General features: G+C 40.0%; 1 protein-coding gene across 2 annotated transcripts in view; it reads right to left on the bottom strand.

Moving 5' to 3' along the window:
• PDE10A (phosphodiesterase 10A) overlaps positions 1–16,664 on the bottom strand; it is a 574,288-nt gene that overhangs the window by 296,023 nt on the left and 261,601 nt on the right. The window lies entirely within an intron of this gene.

The raw sequence follows: 16,664 nt of genomic DNA on the forward strand, positions 1-16,664 counted from the left end.
GTATCTCATAGAAACTCCCATGGACTTCAACACCACTTTTGGGTGTGTAAAGAACGCAGAATCAGCCCTGAATCTAAGAAATCAAACAAACTTTTCTTGTACAAAAATAAATAAAAAAGTTAAAATGATCCTCCCTACCCACCTGATTCAGATGTGTGCATCCCTCCGAGAACAAATGATACCAATACAATATGGTCAAAATGTATTCTAGGTGGCATTTGCAGTTACAAATGTTGATTCTGATCCTGTAAGAGCTCCCCATACAGAACTCCCATTGAAGTCATCATGAATTCTGTATTCAGTGCACTTACATCATTAGAAATATTATGAAAAGCAGTTTGTGTGCCTATCCAGGAGCTACTTTACAACAACAATAGTTTGGGGGGTTTTTTTGTTTGATTGTTTTTAAACATAGTTAACCAACAAACACCCCAAATTTGCCTAATTCCACTTGTAAACTGTGACTTTTCAGGAAAGACAGCAAAGTAGGCTGTCTGATGTCTGGCCCCCATTGTCTGTTCCTCTGCCTGGTAAATACTCCTGTCTCTGAGCTGCCTCCATCCTGGAGCCCACTCTGTGCAAACCTGGTCTACTCCCTTGAAAGAATAAAGAAAAACAGCCAGAGAAAGGGAAAGGCAAATTTAGCAAAATCTAAGACTGAAGTCATCCAGAATTCAAGATTCAGCAGATGAGCGAGATGGTTTCCGCGTGGGTTAGAGAGGGGCCGCAGCTGTGAAATGTAACCTGCTGGAAAAGTGGAGCTGTAACCAGAAAGTGGAGGGGTGGGGGGTGCTGGGAGGAGGAAGAGGCAGAAAGAGAAAGACAGATAAGACTCTGTCCTAGCACTGAGTAAATACCACCTTTAAAGAAATCCCTTATGTAAAAATCCTTTGTAATTCAATAACAGTGACAGCCTTTTTATAGTTTTTTTCTGCTAAATTATCTTACAAAATGTAATGATTATATCTCAGCTACCAAATTCCATAGAGTGATAAAAAAGCCCCACTATATAAAGGACATTCTTCTTTATTAAATTCTATAATATTTTTGAATAATCTATACAGAATACTTTTGGTTTAATCCCTATTACATTCTGTAGCACACTCTCATGTGGGATTACTCAAAGATTTATAAATCAAAAGCATGAATTCAATACAAGGGTATACACCAGCCATTTTATTTAATTTCCACATTCAAACGAGCTAATTCTTGTTCCAAGGTCATTGACTAAAAGAGAAAGTGTTTAGAATACTCACACAAGTATGTATTTACAGAACTATTCATGCTGCTGGCCATTTTGAAGGCTCTTTATGAGTTTGGGAGGCATCTAATCCAAGAGAAGAAATAATACAGTTTGATTTATGGTGACCAGAATCACTCACAAGGTGCAAATAAGGAAGTACAAATACCCAAAGCAATACTTGCAGCAAATAATTTGTAAGCATCTCATAGGCTGCAATATGTTCAAATAAAACTGTTAATTGAATAATTCAAAATAATGAACACATTCTTAAAAATCACAGATCACTGGCAAATAGGAAAAAAGGGGGGAGGGCTAAAGTATGAATATATTGCTCATTCTGAGTAGTTCCCCCAGCTCTGCTCATCTCACTCTGCAATATGGCAGCTGAGAGAATATGTATTCATAGGTACCAATAGATACAAAATATTTAAAACTTTCACAGGAGTCTGTTCAGTAGCAGTTATTCTTTAATGTTAATGATATATTCATTTTCATAGATTTTTTTATAGTTGGTTGGAAAATATATTACCCCCCCTTACAGAAAATTTTAATTTGGGGGTGGGGGGAACTGAAAAAACAAAAAGGGTTCAATTTTTAACTTTTTTTTTAAACAAAAATTCATAATTCCCTATGGAAAGCAGGTAACTTGTGGGAAAAAAAATCCCCATCCACCATTTGGTGAAAAAACCCAATATTCCATCAAAAAACATTTTGACAGAAAATTTTTGATTTAATATTTCAGACTCTGTTTAAAAAAAAAACCAAAACAAAACAAATGTTATCGTTAAAAACAGGAAAAGGTTGGTACCAATGCACAAATTGAATTCTGAGTCTGACTTTCTTTTTAGTCATGTGCTTGGGTTTGTTCACTCTAAAAAGATCATGTAAACCTAAGCAGCCAAAGAAAATATAAATTTTGTGGCTTCTTCCACCTTGTCTGTCACCATGAAATACACAGGTCAGATATTGCATAGTTTTTAGGTGGTTGTTTGTTTGTTTCGGGGCCGGGGGGGGGGGGAGATTGGACAGGGGAGAAAAGAGAGAATTTTTTTTTTAATTTCAATGGTCAAAATAAAGGACATAAAAATCACTAGTGAAGGACTGACACCTTCTGTCTAACAAATGGAACCGTAATAAATAATAATAATAATATCTAGCTCACACAGAGTTTTCTGGCAGCAAAAGGTTTTACAAGGAAGGTCAGTACTATTTCCCCCACCACCACTTTACAGATGGGGAAACTGAGGCACAGATTTCAGGGTAACAGCCATGTTAGTCTGTATTCGCAAAAAGAAAAGGAGTACTTGTGGCACCTTAGAGACTAACCAATTTATTTGAGCATAAGCTTTCATGAGCTACAGCTCACTTCATTGGATGCAGCTTATGCTCAAATTAACCAATTTATTTGAGCATAAGCTGCATCCAATGAAGTGAGCTGTAGCTCATGAAAGCTTATGCTCAAATAAATTGGTTAGTCTCTAAGGTGCCACAAGTACTCCTTTTCTTTTTGAGGCACAGAGGTGAATTGTTACACCTTACACAAGTTCCCCCAGCAGGCCAGTGGCAGATCTCCTCAGTCCTAGTCTAGTGCTCTGTTCACTAGGCCAGCCATCAGCTTTAACAGTAACATTTAGAACATACCTTGTTATTTGTATAACAAAAGTTCCACAAACAAAGTAAGCTCTTTGAGGCAGGGCCATCTTTTTTGTTTGTTTGTAGAACCTATAGCACAATAGGACCCTTGATGAGAACTCATAGGTGCTCTTGCAATACAAATTATAAACAGCAGCAGCAGGCAGCAATGTGGAAAGCAGAATCAGGAAACTGATGCTATTAAAACAGCCATTTTTGTTATGCAAATAAAAATAAAACCAGGCTACCAGTATTTTTGTAATCCTATTTTTCAACTGTAATATGCAAATAATTTATAAAAATCCAATGATTACAATTATGTATCTGCTAAGTGACAAGTAATATTGATATGTTATTTCAATTCAGTAATTAATCAGCACACCTACACTAGGTTGAGAGAGAGTTAGGATCCCTCTATACAGAACATACCTAAGAAAACCAAAAAAGCAAGGAAATGAAAAGGTAAGGCATCTAACATGACGTATCTTTTACTCCTCCACCTAGTGACACACATCTGACTACTACACAACTACTGTATCCCACAGGCAACCCACCACAACCTCAACCCTGCTCCAATTGGCATACCAACCTTCCAGTGCCCTTTCCTAAACTCACCACCCACTATGAACATCCAGACTTTCCCTGTTCTGCACAGTTTTGGAAAATTGCACTTGTGGTTAGGTTTCAGAGTAACAGCCGTGATAGTCTGTAACCGCAAAAAGAACAGGAGTACTTGTAGCACCTTAGAAACTAAGAAATTTATTTGAGCATAAGCTTTTGTGGGCTACAGCCCACTTAATCAGATGTGTAGAATGGAGAATATAGTAATAGGATATATATACATACAGAGAATATGAAAAGGTGGAAGTTGCCAGACCAACTCTAAGAGGCAAATTAATTAAGATGAGCTATTATCAGCAGGAGAAAAAAAATTAATTAAGATGGCCATCAGATGACACCACTGTTGTCTAGAATACATATTAAATGTTATTAAATATATATAAACAGGCACACAGGATTGACACCTTATGGTCCCCTAGGCACAGCATCTTCAGTGCCCCTTCCCCACCCACAGAACCTCCCCCTGCCCCCACTCCACTGCCCAGCACCTCCCACAAACTCTTAATATACTGTAAAAAATGGCAGGAAAGTTTGGAGAGATTAGATGGAAATATTGAGATCCTGCAGTTGTTTGTAGTATACCACTAGGTTAATAAATAAAATAATAATAATAATAATAAAAAAGTACTTATTTTTGAAGCAATTTCTCTTGAGCCTTCACAGTAAGATACAGAAAAGAAAGACTGCACAGTTCAGCATAGTCCACTAGACTCAATCTCTAAAGTGTCCTCAGTGAAAACTGATTTTGCTAGAGAGACTATGCAGGAATGAAATCCTGCAACTAAACAACTGTGGGTTTCATATGTATATGATCAGATGAGTGCCATTGTCATAAATATAAAGGGAAGGGTAACCATCTTTCTGTATACAGAACTATAAAATCCCTCCTGGCCAGAGGCAAAACCCTTTCACCTGTAAAGGGTTAAGAAGCTAAGATAACCTCGCTGGCACCTGACCAAAATGACCAATGAGGAGACAAGTTACTTTCAAAGCTGGGAGTGGGGGGAACAAAGGGTCTGTCTGTCTGTGTGATGCTTTTGCTGGGACCAGGTCAGGAATACTCTTCAGAACTTCTGTTAAGTTAGTAAGTAATCTAGCTAGAAATGCATTAGATTTCCTTTTGTTTAAATGGCTGGTAAATAAGCTGTGCTGAACGGAATGTATATTCCTGTTTTTGTGTCTTTTTGTAACTTAAGGTTTTGCCTAGAGGGATTCTCTATGTTTTGAATCTGATTACCCTGTAAGGTATTTACCATCCTGATTTTACAGAGGTGATTCTTTTACTTTTTCTTTAATTAAAATTCTTCTTTTAAGAACCTGATTGATTTTTCATTGTTCTTAAGATCCAAAGGTTTGGGTCTGTGTTCACCTATGCAAATTGGTGAGGATTTTTATTAAGCCTTCCCCACGAAAGGGGGTGTACGGCTTGGGGCGATATATTTTTTTGTGGGGGGAGGGGAAGACATCTCCAGGTGGGCTTTTTCCCTGTTCTTTGTTTAACATGCGTGGTGATGGCAGCATGAGGTTCAAGGACAAGGCAAAGTTTGTACCTTGGGTAAGTTTTTAACCTAAGCTGGTAAGAAGAAGCTTAGGGGGTCTTTCATGCAGGTCCCCACATCTGTACTCTAGGGTTCAGAGTGGGGAAGGAACCTTGACATCCATACTGCTTCTAGCCATAGAAAATAGTCAAATCCACAAACTGACATATGGTGCTTGACAACCCCTTGAATTTCTGATTTCCAGGGAGCAGTAAAACTATAGCAACACAACAGTTCCAATACCCCGGTCACATCAGATGATCCCTATATCTGATCTGACTAGTGCACACAAAAGTGTCATTGTCTATCATTACCTTTTTTTTGTAAGGACAGATTGACATTCAGACTAAACAGATTAGGGCAGGAGCAGCTTTGGGTTTTTATTTGTGGAAAAAGGATTAGTTTGTGAGACCACAAAACCTTATAGTGAACCGAAAGCTGTTTGTGGGAGTTTTTCACAAGTTATTCTAACCTAACTCATGGCTTAACTGGATGTGACTTCACTACAGAAAATCTAGGGGTGTTTATTAGAAAAGCCAGATACCTGCTGCCAGTAGCTTTTGCAACCTGTCGGTCTCCTGTCCTTCAGCATCATGGCCTAACGCAATATGGATGCAGAGTTCGAAGACCATCTCTCACCTACAAAAATGACAAAGAGTTGATTCTCTACCTTCAGAGGGGGTTTACATCTGTTGCTGTTTAGATTCTCTAGAACTCCAGAGAGAGTGACAGATTACCACTTTAATCCATCTCTCAGACAAGACTTTAAAAAAAGGGGAGCCATGAAAACATTTAAATGGGACAAAAATAAGCACATATTTGAAAATGAAGCAGATTAGGTAGATGGAAAGTTGAGGTGAGTAAAACCTTTAGGAACAGACCATTTGTCGTACCAGGTAAGACCACTGGTACATTATATCTGCAGTCCCGTCTCTGGCAGCTTTTAATGGCAGATAAAAGCCATAATGCAGTTTCAGTTTATTGCACTTTTATTTATTTATAGGTATTTCTAAGACACTCATGATTGTAGTACCTCAGTGCTTCACAAATATTCATGAATTTGACCTCTTAACACCCCTGCAAAGTACATATTAATTACATGTAAAGAAAAACAGGGAGGTTAAAATGACTTTCCCAAGGTCATGCAGGAAGTCTGTGGCAGAGTCAGGGGAAAAAACTGGCACCCTGGTTCCCAGCTCAGTATTTTACTTACAAAGCCACCTTAATACCCTTCTTCTCTCTCCTTCAGTGGAGAAGAATTAGTAATTCCTTCCTGATTCCTGTGGTGATCAGCTTACAGCCAAAAGCATAGTGTGTGTTATCCTTATGTTAACATGCTTAACTGCAGATAGCGTTATTCGTCATAGAACTCTCCAGTTCTTTTAAAAATTCAGCTACAGTGTCTGATTATGGCCTCCCACAGGAGCAAACTGTAGAGACTTTCATGGCACAGTGTACACAGGGGTAGAAAACTGAAGCACATGGAGCCCAACACCCTTTCAGTTTTAGGGAACCTTGAGTAATCCCATTAAGGACCACTTTTAAGAAAGGGAATTTAATACTAAAGTGTTGACCTCTGTTTGACCTTTCCATACAGACTTTCTTGCTACTTATTAGGGCTGTCATGTAATCACAGTAAACTCATGTGATTAACTCAAAAAAATTAATCACTGTTAATCATAGTTTTAATCACACTGTTAAACAATAGAAATGTATTCTATATTTTGGATGTTTTTCTACATTTTCATATATTGTATTTTGTGTTGTAATTGAAATCAAAGTATATATTTTTATTACAAATATTTGCACTGTAAAACTGATAAACAAAAGGAACAGTATTTTTCAATTCACCTCATACAAGTACTGTAGTGCAATCTCTTTGTTGTGAAAGCGCAGTTTAGAAATAGATTTCTTGTGTTACATATCTGCACTCAAAAACAAAACAATGTAAAACTTCAGACACTACAGTCCTCTCAGTCCTACTTCTTGTTCAGCCAATCACTAAGACAAACAAGTTTGTTTACGTATCAGAGGGGTAGCCATGTTAGTCTGGATCTGTAAAAGCGGCAAAGAGTCCTGTGGCACCTTCTAGGCTAACAGACGTATTGGAGCATAAGCTTTCATCGGCGAATACCCACTTCGTCAGATGCATGTAGTGGAAATTTCCACTACATGTAGTTTGTTTACATTTACTGAGATAATGCTGCCCTCTTTATTTACAGTGTCACCAGAAAGGGAGAACAGGCATTTGCATGGCACTTCTGTAGCCAGCATTGCCAGATATGCTAAATATTCATATGCCCCTTTATGCTTCTGCCACCATTCCAGAGGATGTGCTTCCATGCTGATGACGCTCGTTAAAAAAAAATAATGCATTAATTAGATGTGACTGAACTCCTTGAGGGAGAATTGGATGTCCCATGCTCTGTTTTACCTGCATTCTGCCATATATCTCACGTTATAGCAGTCTCAGATAATGATCCAGCACATGTTCATTTTAAGAACACTTTCACTGCAGATTTGACAAAACGCAAAGAAGGTACCAATGTGAGATTTCTAAAGACGGCTACAGTATTCAACCCAAGGTTTAAGAATCTGAAGTGCCTTCCAAAAATCTGAGAGGGATGAGGTGTGGAGCATGCTTTCAGAAGTCTTAAAAAAGCAACACTCTGATGCGGAAACTACAGGACCCAAACCAACAAAAAGAAAATCAACCTTCTGCTGGTGGCATCTGAATATGCGTCAGTCCGCACTGCTTTGGATTGTTATCCAGCAGAACCAGTCATCAGCATGGACGCATGTCCCCTGGAATGGTGGTTGAAGCATGAAGGGACATATGAATATTTATCATATCTGGCACGTAAATAGAATGCCTGTTCTCACTTTCAGGTGACATTGTAAACAAGAAACAGGCAGCATTATCTCCTGAAAATGTAAACAAACTTGTTTGTCTAAGTGATTGGCTGAACAAGAAGCAAGACTGAGTCAACTCGCAGGCTCTAAAATTTTACATTGTTTTGTTTAATATAATTCTACAGTTGCAAGTTCAACTTTCATGATAAAGAGATTGCACTACAGTACTAGTATCAGGTGAATTGTCAAATACTATCTTTTTACAGTGCAAATATTTCTAATAAAAATAAATATAAAAGTGAGCACTGTACACCTTGTATTCTGTGTTGTAATGGAAATAAATATATTTGAAAATGTAGAAAACATCCAAAAATATTTAAATACATGGTATTCTATTATTGTTTCACAGTGTGATTAATCGCTTGACAGCCCTACTAGTTATACATCACACCTGGTAGCCTTTTAACCAAACATCTGATCCAACAGAAGTGTGATTTTTCAAAACCACTCTTAATGCTGGGACTCAACTCAGCTTCCTCCACTGTGGACTACCAGCACATCTTCCCAAGACCCCTCTACAGAATGTTAAATACATCATGTGTGTTAGTTTCTTAATTTCATTTTACATGAAATTTTAAAACTCCTAGCAACAGTAACTTCACTATAATCTCAGAAGGAGCTCTTGTTTTATTTGTACGATCATTGTGTGATTTAAAGCAGTCAGGGTTCAGCAGATACATTTGCTTAAATGACAGCTTGTTCTTTGGGTTTTCTGGCATGTCACACACAAAATGTGAAGAGGAAAAATAATTTACTGCCAGATTGTCACCCAAGAATTAGTAATATTTATTAACAATAACTAATTGATTTCATAAGATAACATAGTAATCTTATACTTTCCTCACAGATAGAAGAATTAGCCTTATACATTTAAATATAACAAAATATTTAAACCATGTGGTAAGGGCAGAGTCTTGAAACACTGCATTGCTTTTAGTGCAATTTCATACACTTCTGACATGTTTCTTGGACCTTGTATATTCTTTCAGCCACTGGTGTAGCTGCACTGGTAGAAAACGCTATTGTGGACATGAGTCTCACAGGAGGGACATAATTTGCATTAGTGCAAATTGTATTCACTTCAGGGGGTTGCCCCAGTGCAGTTACTCCACTGGTTGAAATCCTAGTGTAGGCAAGGCCTTGTTAGTATGCAGAATAAGTTTCAATAAAGATCAAGACAGAGGGGATGGTGAATTCTGTAACACTGCAACTTGCTCCAAGACACCTGTTTCAAAAGACATGTTGAAATGGTTACTGTTCTGGGCCACAGTGCAGCCACCTCTGGGGTGCCCCCCATGGCCTCACAGGGGCCCTGAAAGAAGCCCCTTGCCCCTGTTGCTGGGGAGCATTCTCCTCCCTGTTTCTCTCCCAGGTATGGTTTATGCACTTGCCTGGAGACATCAGCAGGCTTATCTCTCCATCACAGTGCATACTTCATCTTCAGCTCTCTTCATCTTCCTCTGCTGCTCTCAGCCTTCAGCTTCCTCCAGCACTCTTGGGTCTGGAAAAAATGTAGGGGACCCTGAACTGCCTTCTTTCCTTCTGTTTTCACCAGCCTGCTCTGTCTCTACTGCTCTCTCGGGAACTCTCAATCCATGTTCCTTCAAGCACATTCGCTCCCTGAAGCTCTCAACCCCTGCTCTTGTTCTGAAATCTGGCTTCTGAACCCTCCCTTGCTTTTGTGGCTCTCACTTATAGCTCCCAGGGGCAGCCCTGCCTCTTCAGTACACCAAACTAGGGGGCACCAGGACAGGAACAGGAGAGCTGGGTCCAATTTCACTTAAGGGGCCAGCTACCCTGTTACATTGTGATTAGCAGAAATATTAATTTGCACTGTTACTCCTTGGTGAGAATAAGCTTCCGTGAAACCTATACAAAATATTTCTCCTGTATATGGATTGTGTGTTTCTGCTGAAACCTAGCCCCACAACTAGTCAGTGAATGTGACTTGAATGAGAAAAACCTAGCAAATGGTCTCAACGTTTGCAAACATTAAAACATACGACAGAGAAAAAAATTGAGCTTTATTATCTGACAGCAACTTCAAATAGGAAAGAGAAAGGAATGTGGGGGGAAGGTAATGAACCATAAGCCACATATTAGGGCTTTGGGAGAACCCCCTGGTTTAGGATAAGTGGTCTTTGAACACTCCATCTCCCTTTCTTTCTTTTTCTCTCTTTAAAAAGCCAAATACATTAGTTAATGGTTTAGCCAAGGTTTGTTTCTTTTTTAATTAATACAAAAAGTGAAGGTCTCTGATATCTAAAGCCAAGCAATCAGATATAGGGTGATAAGCTCATCCTTCAGCCAGCATTATTGTGCTACCCAATCGGACAATCTTCCTGAATGAGGAGGAATCAGAGGTGACCAAATATGATTCACAAATTCAGCTGGAAGGAAGACTACCATAGGAGGTGCACACAGTCCAGATCACCCAGGCCGACCTTGAACGAGGCCATAAAATGCAGGAAATCTTTAGATAAGGATAAATTACTCAGGAGCAATTTAATCACTGTGTAATAGACACAAAGCCTCTCTCTGCTACAACTGAAAGATTAGGCTTGATTCTCCTCTCATTTATGCCAGTGTAACTCTACTGACTTCAATGGCATCACTTATTTACATATGTGGAAAAGAAAGGAGAATCAAGCCACATACCTTAGCCACTTTCTTCCAGTCAGTCACTGTCCTGCATTTCTGTCTCATTCTCCCTAATGAATTCAAGCATCACTTGTTGCCTTCGCTATAGATCAGCAGCAGGTCTCAAATTATGGTCTGTGGAAAGCCGGCTGATCACAAGGTGCTGGTTTCCCCTCCTTGGTTCCACCAGCTAAAGAGCATTAAAAAGATACATAAAAATGCATTGCTTTCCTACTATTACTTTTCCAGATAACCACTTACTGTAGTTGCCCCATGGACATTACGCGATCAAGAATGGAAGAGGAAGCACCTATAAAACAATTTCTTGATAAGCTGTAGTCCACACTATAAAAAAGGGTTTGAGAACCCCTGTTATGCATATGTGGGTTACACATAAGAATGATATGAGGCTAACAGTAATGCCCAGTATAAGTGGCATTGCTCCAGCTGGATGAACCCACCAGTCAAAAAACTTGCTTCATGCTAGAGATCTTGCCACATTCAGCATGTGGCTTCCAAGGAAGTTTGAGTTAAAAAACAAACACAAATCTTTAGAAAACTAGGAAATGCAGAGCTAAGACTGCACTTCTCACACAAAACACCCAAACAAAATTGCCCTGGTTAGTAACCTCAGTCCTCTCAGGCTACCTAGATATCGGGGACATTTTTCATGCACTGAGTAATTCTTAGATTAATGGGATTTTCCTAGAACTGACTACAATAAAGCATCTTTTAAAAAGAAATACAGATGGGACAAAACACACATGATAAAAAAGCCCATTTGTGCTTAATACACAGAAGAAATTGTTTAAAAAACTTTCATTTCTATAACATTGCCATGGTCGGTGTCCGATTAGGTAACTGGTCAAAGCCAGTCACCCCAGAGGCAATTTTGACTTGCACAATAAAGATTTTCAAAGGCATTCTATGTTCTGCTTTTAGGAATAGGCTGCCTTGTTTGGAAGAAAGGAAGCCTCTCTTTTTCTCTGCCTCCACCTCAGCTTATACATCCCCCTACTGTTCACTGGGCTGAATAAGTATTTAAGATCATTTTGGACTTTATGCAAATATCCACATGGGATAGTGCTGGTTTTAGAGTTTTGCATGTTCCATACACAAGACACTGGCCTTCTATGGGTTGCAAGTGATTAGAGAAGAGAGTTCTCAGTGTTTAACCCCTTGAACACTTTACCCCTGTGCACTCAAGGTCTGTAGGGATACCATGGAAATAAAATTATGAGTATAGGAATCACTGTGCAAATAAAACTGGTTCTATCTCAGTATGGGGATGACTGTGCTAATACCTGTGGGCATACCCAATGTGAGCTGGATGTTTTCAGAAATCTGAGCAGACTCAGATGGAGCTAAACATTTGTAAAGTGTTGTGCGTTCTTCTGAAAGATGACACATGCCCAACTGAGAACAGAGAGACAAGGTGGGTGAGGTAATATCTTTTTTTGGACCAACTTCAGTTTGGTGAGAGAGACAAGCTTTTAAACTTACACACAGCTCCTCTTCAGGTCACTAATATCAGCTCTCGTTCTTCAGCTCTCTACTATCCTGGGACTGACACGGCTACACCACCACTGCATACAACCAATAAGAAATGTTTAAAATACACAATGCATAATTAACCTGTAGAACTCATTGTCACTCAATTTCATTGATCTCCAAAGCATAGGAAGATTTAAAAAATGATTAGACATTTATAGGGATAATAAAAACATTCACATTTATATTAGGATAAAAATTAGCAGAGATGCAAACCTTCATGCTATAAGCCAACCATTAACTGAAATGAGAAAAATCATCTTGCACCTTCTTCTGAAGCCTCTGGTTCTGGTCTCTTTCAGAGACAAGGCACACTGCACTAGACATTGTCACCTGGCGTGGATGTCCTTATGTTCCTGACAAACCAGACTCCTGCATGCTTTTTAAATGTTACTGGGGGATAGGGAGACCCATGACTTAATCAGAGCAGCGAAACAAAGTCAACGGGAGTTTTGCCAGTGTAAAAAGTGAATAAGAACTTTAGGATACAGCCCTTGAAACAGATTGTACTGCAAATGGTACCTGCAAGAACAGTTGTTTTAATGTATTTTGTGTGACATAATGGTACCTCAGAATAGAAGTGATTGTCTAAACAGACTAGTGTTCATATAACATTAGTAATAATATTTCCACAGCCCAGTAAAAGATTGTCAGAAAGAAGATAAGACGACATGCAGGATACCCTTCATGATTGCAGCCTCACATTTTTAGACCTCCAAAAGGTGCATCTTTCATTAGCAAAGATCTTCTGGATAGCAATTCCCTCCTTTCCCCCCAATCAATTTTCTCCTCCAGTTCTGGGAATCACTAAAAAACTCCCCATTCTAATCTAAAAGGCAATTACTGACCTTATTGAAGCCCATGTACAAACAAAGCCCTGCACTCAAGTTGTGACTGCAGATGGCACATGCATGGTTCTGGCACATAAGGAGTTAGAAGTAATAGTCGTGCATCTTTATCCATATATGCCAGTTGTTCTCACTCAGGGACAATATGCCACATTTTAGGAAATTTATCTATTTCCCCCCCTCAATGTCTACCCAAAAGTGAATGGATTTACCAAAAAGAACCACCACCCCCCACCCACACCCCTCTTTTAGCCATATTGGCTAAAGGATCATGCTTACTATGACAAACTGAAATATCCTGGACAAACATTTGGAATTAAGTTAAATCTTATTGAATTAGGATTAAAACCTTTGGGGGCCATTGAATTAAAAATGCTATTTGGTATGTGTTATTGTGGAGCTGTAACTCCTGTAGGAGAAGGGGGATGGTAATATAATTCCTCCAGTTATCAGTCTTTTGAAGCCACTCCCTGGAGAAGTTCACATATACTAATTTAAATGGGATTCTCCAGGGACCACCAGACAAAGAAAGAACTTAGGTATAAATAGCCTGATTTTAAATAGGCTTGTGGCCTTCTTCCTGATTCAGCAAATGGACAGGACCTCTGGTCCACAGAGGGCCTCAATCCTTCAGGAAGGATTGGGCCTACTGAGGCCCCTTAAGACTGGGTGCTTGTTCTGAGCTGAAGCTGTGATGAACTTGGAAAGCACAAGGAAACCCTTGGATGGGGTGCTGAAGAACTGCTCCTGCCAGACTCCAAGTTAGGGCTGGGGTGATCTCTGGTAAGTTTATTCACAAGTATGTAGGCTCTTTTATTGTTTTTAATAGGTTTCTCTGTAATGCTTTTACCTTAAAAATAAAATAGGCTTCCACAGGAAGTATTGTGTGGTACCTTATAGTTATGGGCAATTACTCTGTTTTTCATCTCTGAAGAGAAAGTAAGCAGCCCTGCTTAGGTAGAATCACTTGCAGGGGTATCACAGTGTAGTCAAGGGAGTATGCAGACTGGAAATATCCCAACTCAGAAGGGAGCGAGGTGTGCTTCCCCCCTGATGGCCAGGGGAGCCCGAAGCTCTTGCTGGACCATAGAGGGGGAATACGGGTGCAGATACCCTGAACCGTGAAACTTACTCTTTTCTCTCCACACCCACACAGAGACCCTGTTAGTATCTTCCAAATTGTGGCAAATTTTGTTTTCATGACTGTACCAAAGTATCTTAACCCTGTTAACACGGCAGACTGGCTTGAGCCTCATCTGTCAGGCCTCTGTGTTAGGGCACCATTCTTCTTTTACATGCCCACGACTGCCTCTAAAGTCAGCAGGCTATTATAAACTGTCTGCTGTACACAGCCCTAGATAATGGAAATTATTCTTCCTTGACAGATACTCATTTAAGTTCCTCTCTCCATATTTATCAAAAATTAAAAACCTTTGAAGTATGTTTGCTTTTATTTATGAATACCATTGACCTCATATCTATTATCTTTCTCCTCACCCCCCAACCCTACTTCTACATACATCTTTTCCTCCAGGGGATCCGCTTGGACTACTATTGTTTATTTGGATTTCTAGAGGCTGGCATTTCATTTTAACATTTTTATGTATGTGTTTGAGTTATGGCTCCTATGTGGTAAGCACAATAAGAGCCTCCAGAGGGAATGTTGTAAATCCTGCGGGTTTCATCTCAAATCCAGCCACTCCTCTCAATCCGCACTGCTAATACCCTTGATTCTCTTGTGCATTGTCTTGATTCTCTTGTGCATTGACTGCTGCAGTTTCCTCCTCTCTGGTCTCCCTGACACTCACCTTACTCCCTCTCCAAACCCATCCAAAGCTAGGCTGGAAGGATCATCTATCTTAACCTATAACACATTCAGCGCCTCTTAAATTCCCTTCACTTGTCTTCCCATTGCCCACACCCCAAATCAAATACAAACTCTGTGTTTTCACCTCCAGGGCCCTCTACAGTCTAATTCCTCCCATCCTCTCAGTCTCCTCTTACTACTCTCCTCTGCTCAGCACAAGCCACTCACCTGGGTGCCCCCTACCCCCCCCATCCTCTTTGCATTCTTTTTACATGCCTGCTTCTAAGTCATCTTTCATGCTGCCACTATGCCTGGATTTCCCTTCCTAAGCCCCATCTGCCATTTATTCTCTCCCTCTCCTACCTTAAATCCCTGCTCAAAACCCACTTCAAGACGACTTACAACAATGGCATCTTATACATTTCAAAATGAATTGACTTTTTTTAGGACACCTCATTACTTCCAGCCCATGATGTGCATTAGTTTCACAAGCAGCCACATAATTATACTGGTCTTTTCTTCATCCTCTCCTCCCCCCGTCCCCCATCTTACTGCCCTCTGCTGTTTGCTCTCGACTTAAATCAAGTTGTGAGCTCTTTGGGCATTTCTGTCTTGACTGCAAGTGCCACGCATATCTGTGGCACTATGGAATAGATAAGTAACTGAACCGATTGGAGTCAAGATGACTCAAATCTTGCTGAAGATGCTGCGTCAAAGCCTTCTCAGTTGCCTTCTCCAAAAGGAGCAGATTTGAGACACGTGATCAAGAGTTTGTCTGTGTTAAGAGATGATTGCTTGAGCTCATATCTAACAACCACTTCTTTCACAGAAGATGGCATCTTGCCCACCATACGGAAGGCAGTAAATCCACTCCAGAATTTCCTTGCCGTGTTTCACCAGCCAGGGATGGCATAAATACAACTCACAGGACTTACATAAAGCTCCCCCAGCTTCTCTAGAACTTCAGTGAATGACACTGGCTGGCTCTCAGGATGATAGGACTCTATGTTCCCCTCCTAACACCATCCCAGACATGGCTCTGCTACTGTAGAGACTGACAGTTGGGTTTGTCATATCACAATAAAAGTTCCATTGCAACAATCTTAGTTTTGCCACTGGTTGCCTGTGTGAAGTCACTTCATCTCTCGGCCTCAGTTTTCCAGTCTGTAAACTGGGAATAATACCTATCTACCCAATATGAATGTTGTGAGAACTAATTCATTCTTGCCCTAGGCACCTGAGCAAGGAAGTAAGGAGCCAGAAGGTACATCCTTATTTATTAGTATTGCAGTAGCACTTTGGAGCACCAATCATGGACCAGGACCCCACCGTGATAGGCACTGTACAACACAGAACAAAAAGATGGCCCATGCCCTAAATAACATATAATCTTAATCCCCTGTGCAAACTACCTGCATCATAGGTCACAACAGTGGGGAGAGCAGCCTCTGTGGGGGTTACCATTCCCCCTCCCATGCAGGTGGGCAGGCAATGAGAGGAGCATTGGCTTGATCAGCCCCCACCTAAAGACAGCTGAGTCACCACAAAGAGAGATGTCATCTGCTACAGTACTCCTAGCCTGGATCAAGGGAGGAAGTAGGGAGAGGACTGTCCATGTAGCATTTGTCATAGGCTATAAATCCTATTATCAATCTCAAATTCAGAGAGAAACCATATTTTTCAATGTATCAAATACATTTCTTCTTGATCTTCCACCTCTCCCTCTACTGCCTGAACACAGCTCAGAATTTAACAATAAAACCTAGTCTCTTCACCACAGCCAGTGAAATACTAAGGGCAAAATTTTTTCAAAAAAGAGCGCAAGGCCAGAATTTAAAGTGTTCATCCTCTAAAACTGGTGTCCAGTTTTT

This window comes from Lepidochelys kempii, chromosome 3, assembly GCF_965140285.1.
Source record: "Lepidochelys kempii isolate rLepKem1 chromosome 3, rLepKem1.hap1, whole genome shotgun sequence".
NCBI classification, from domain to species: Eukaryota; Metazoa; Chordata; order Testudines; family Cheloniidae; genus Lepidochelys; species Lepidochelys kempii.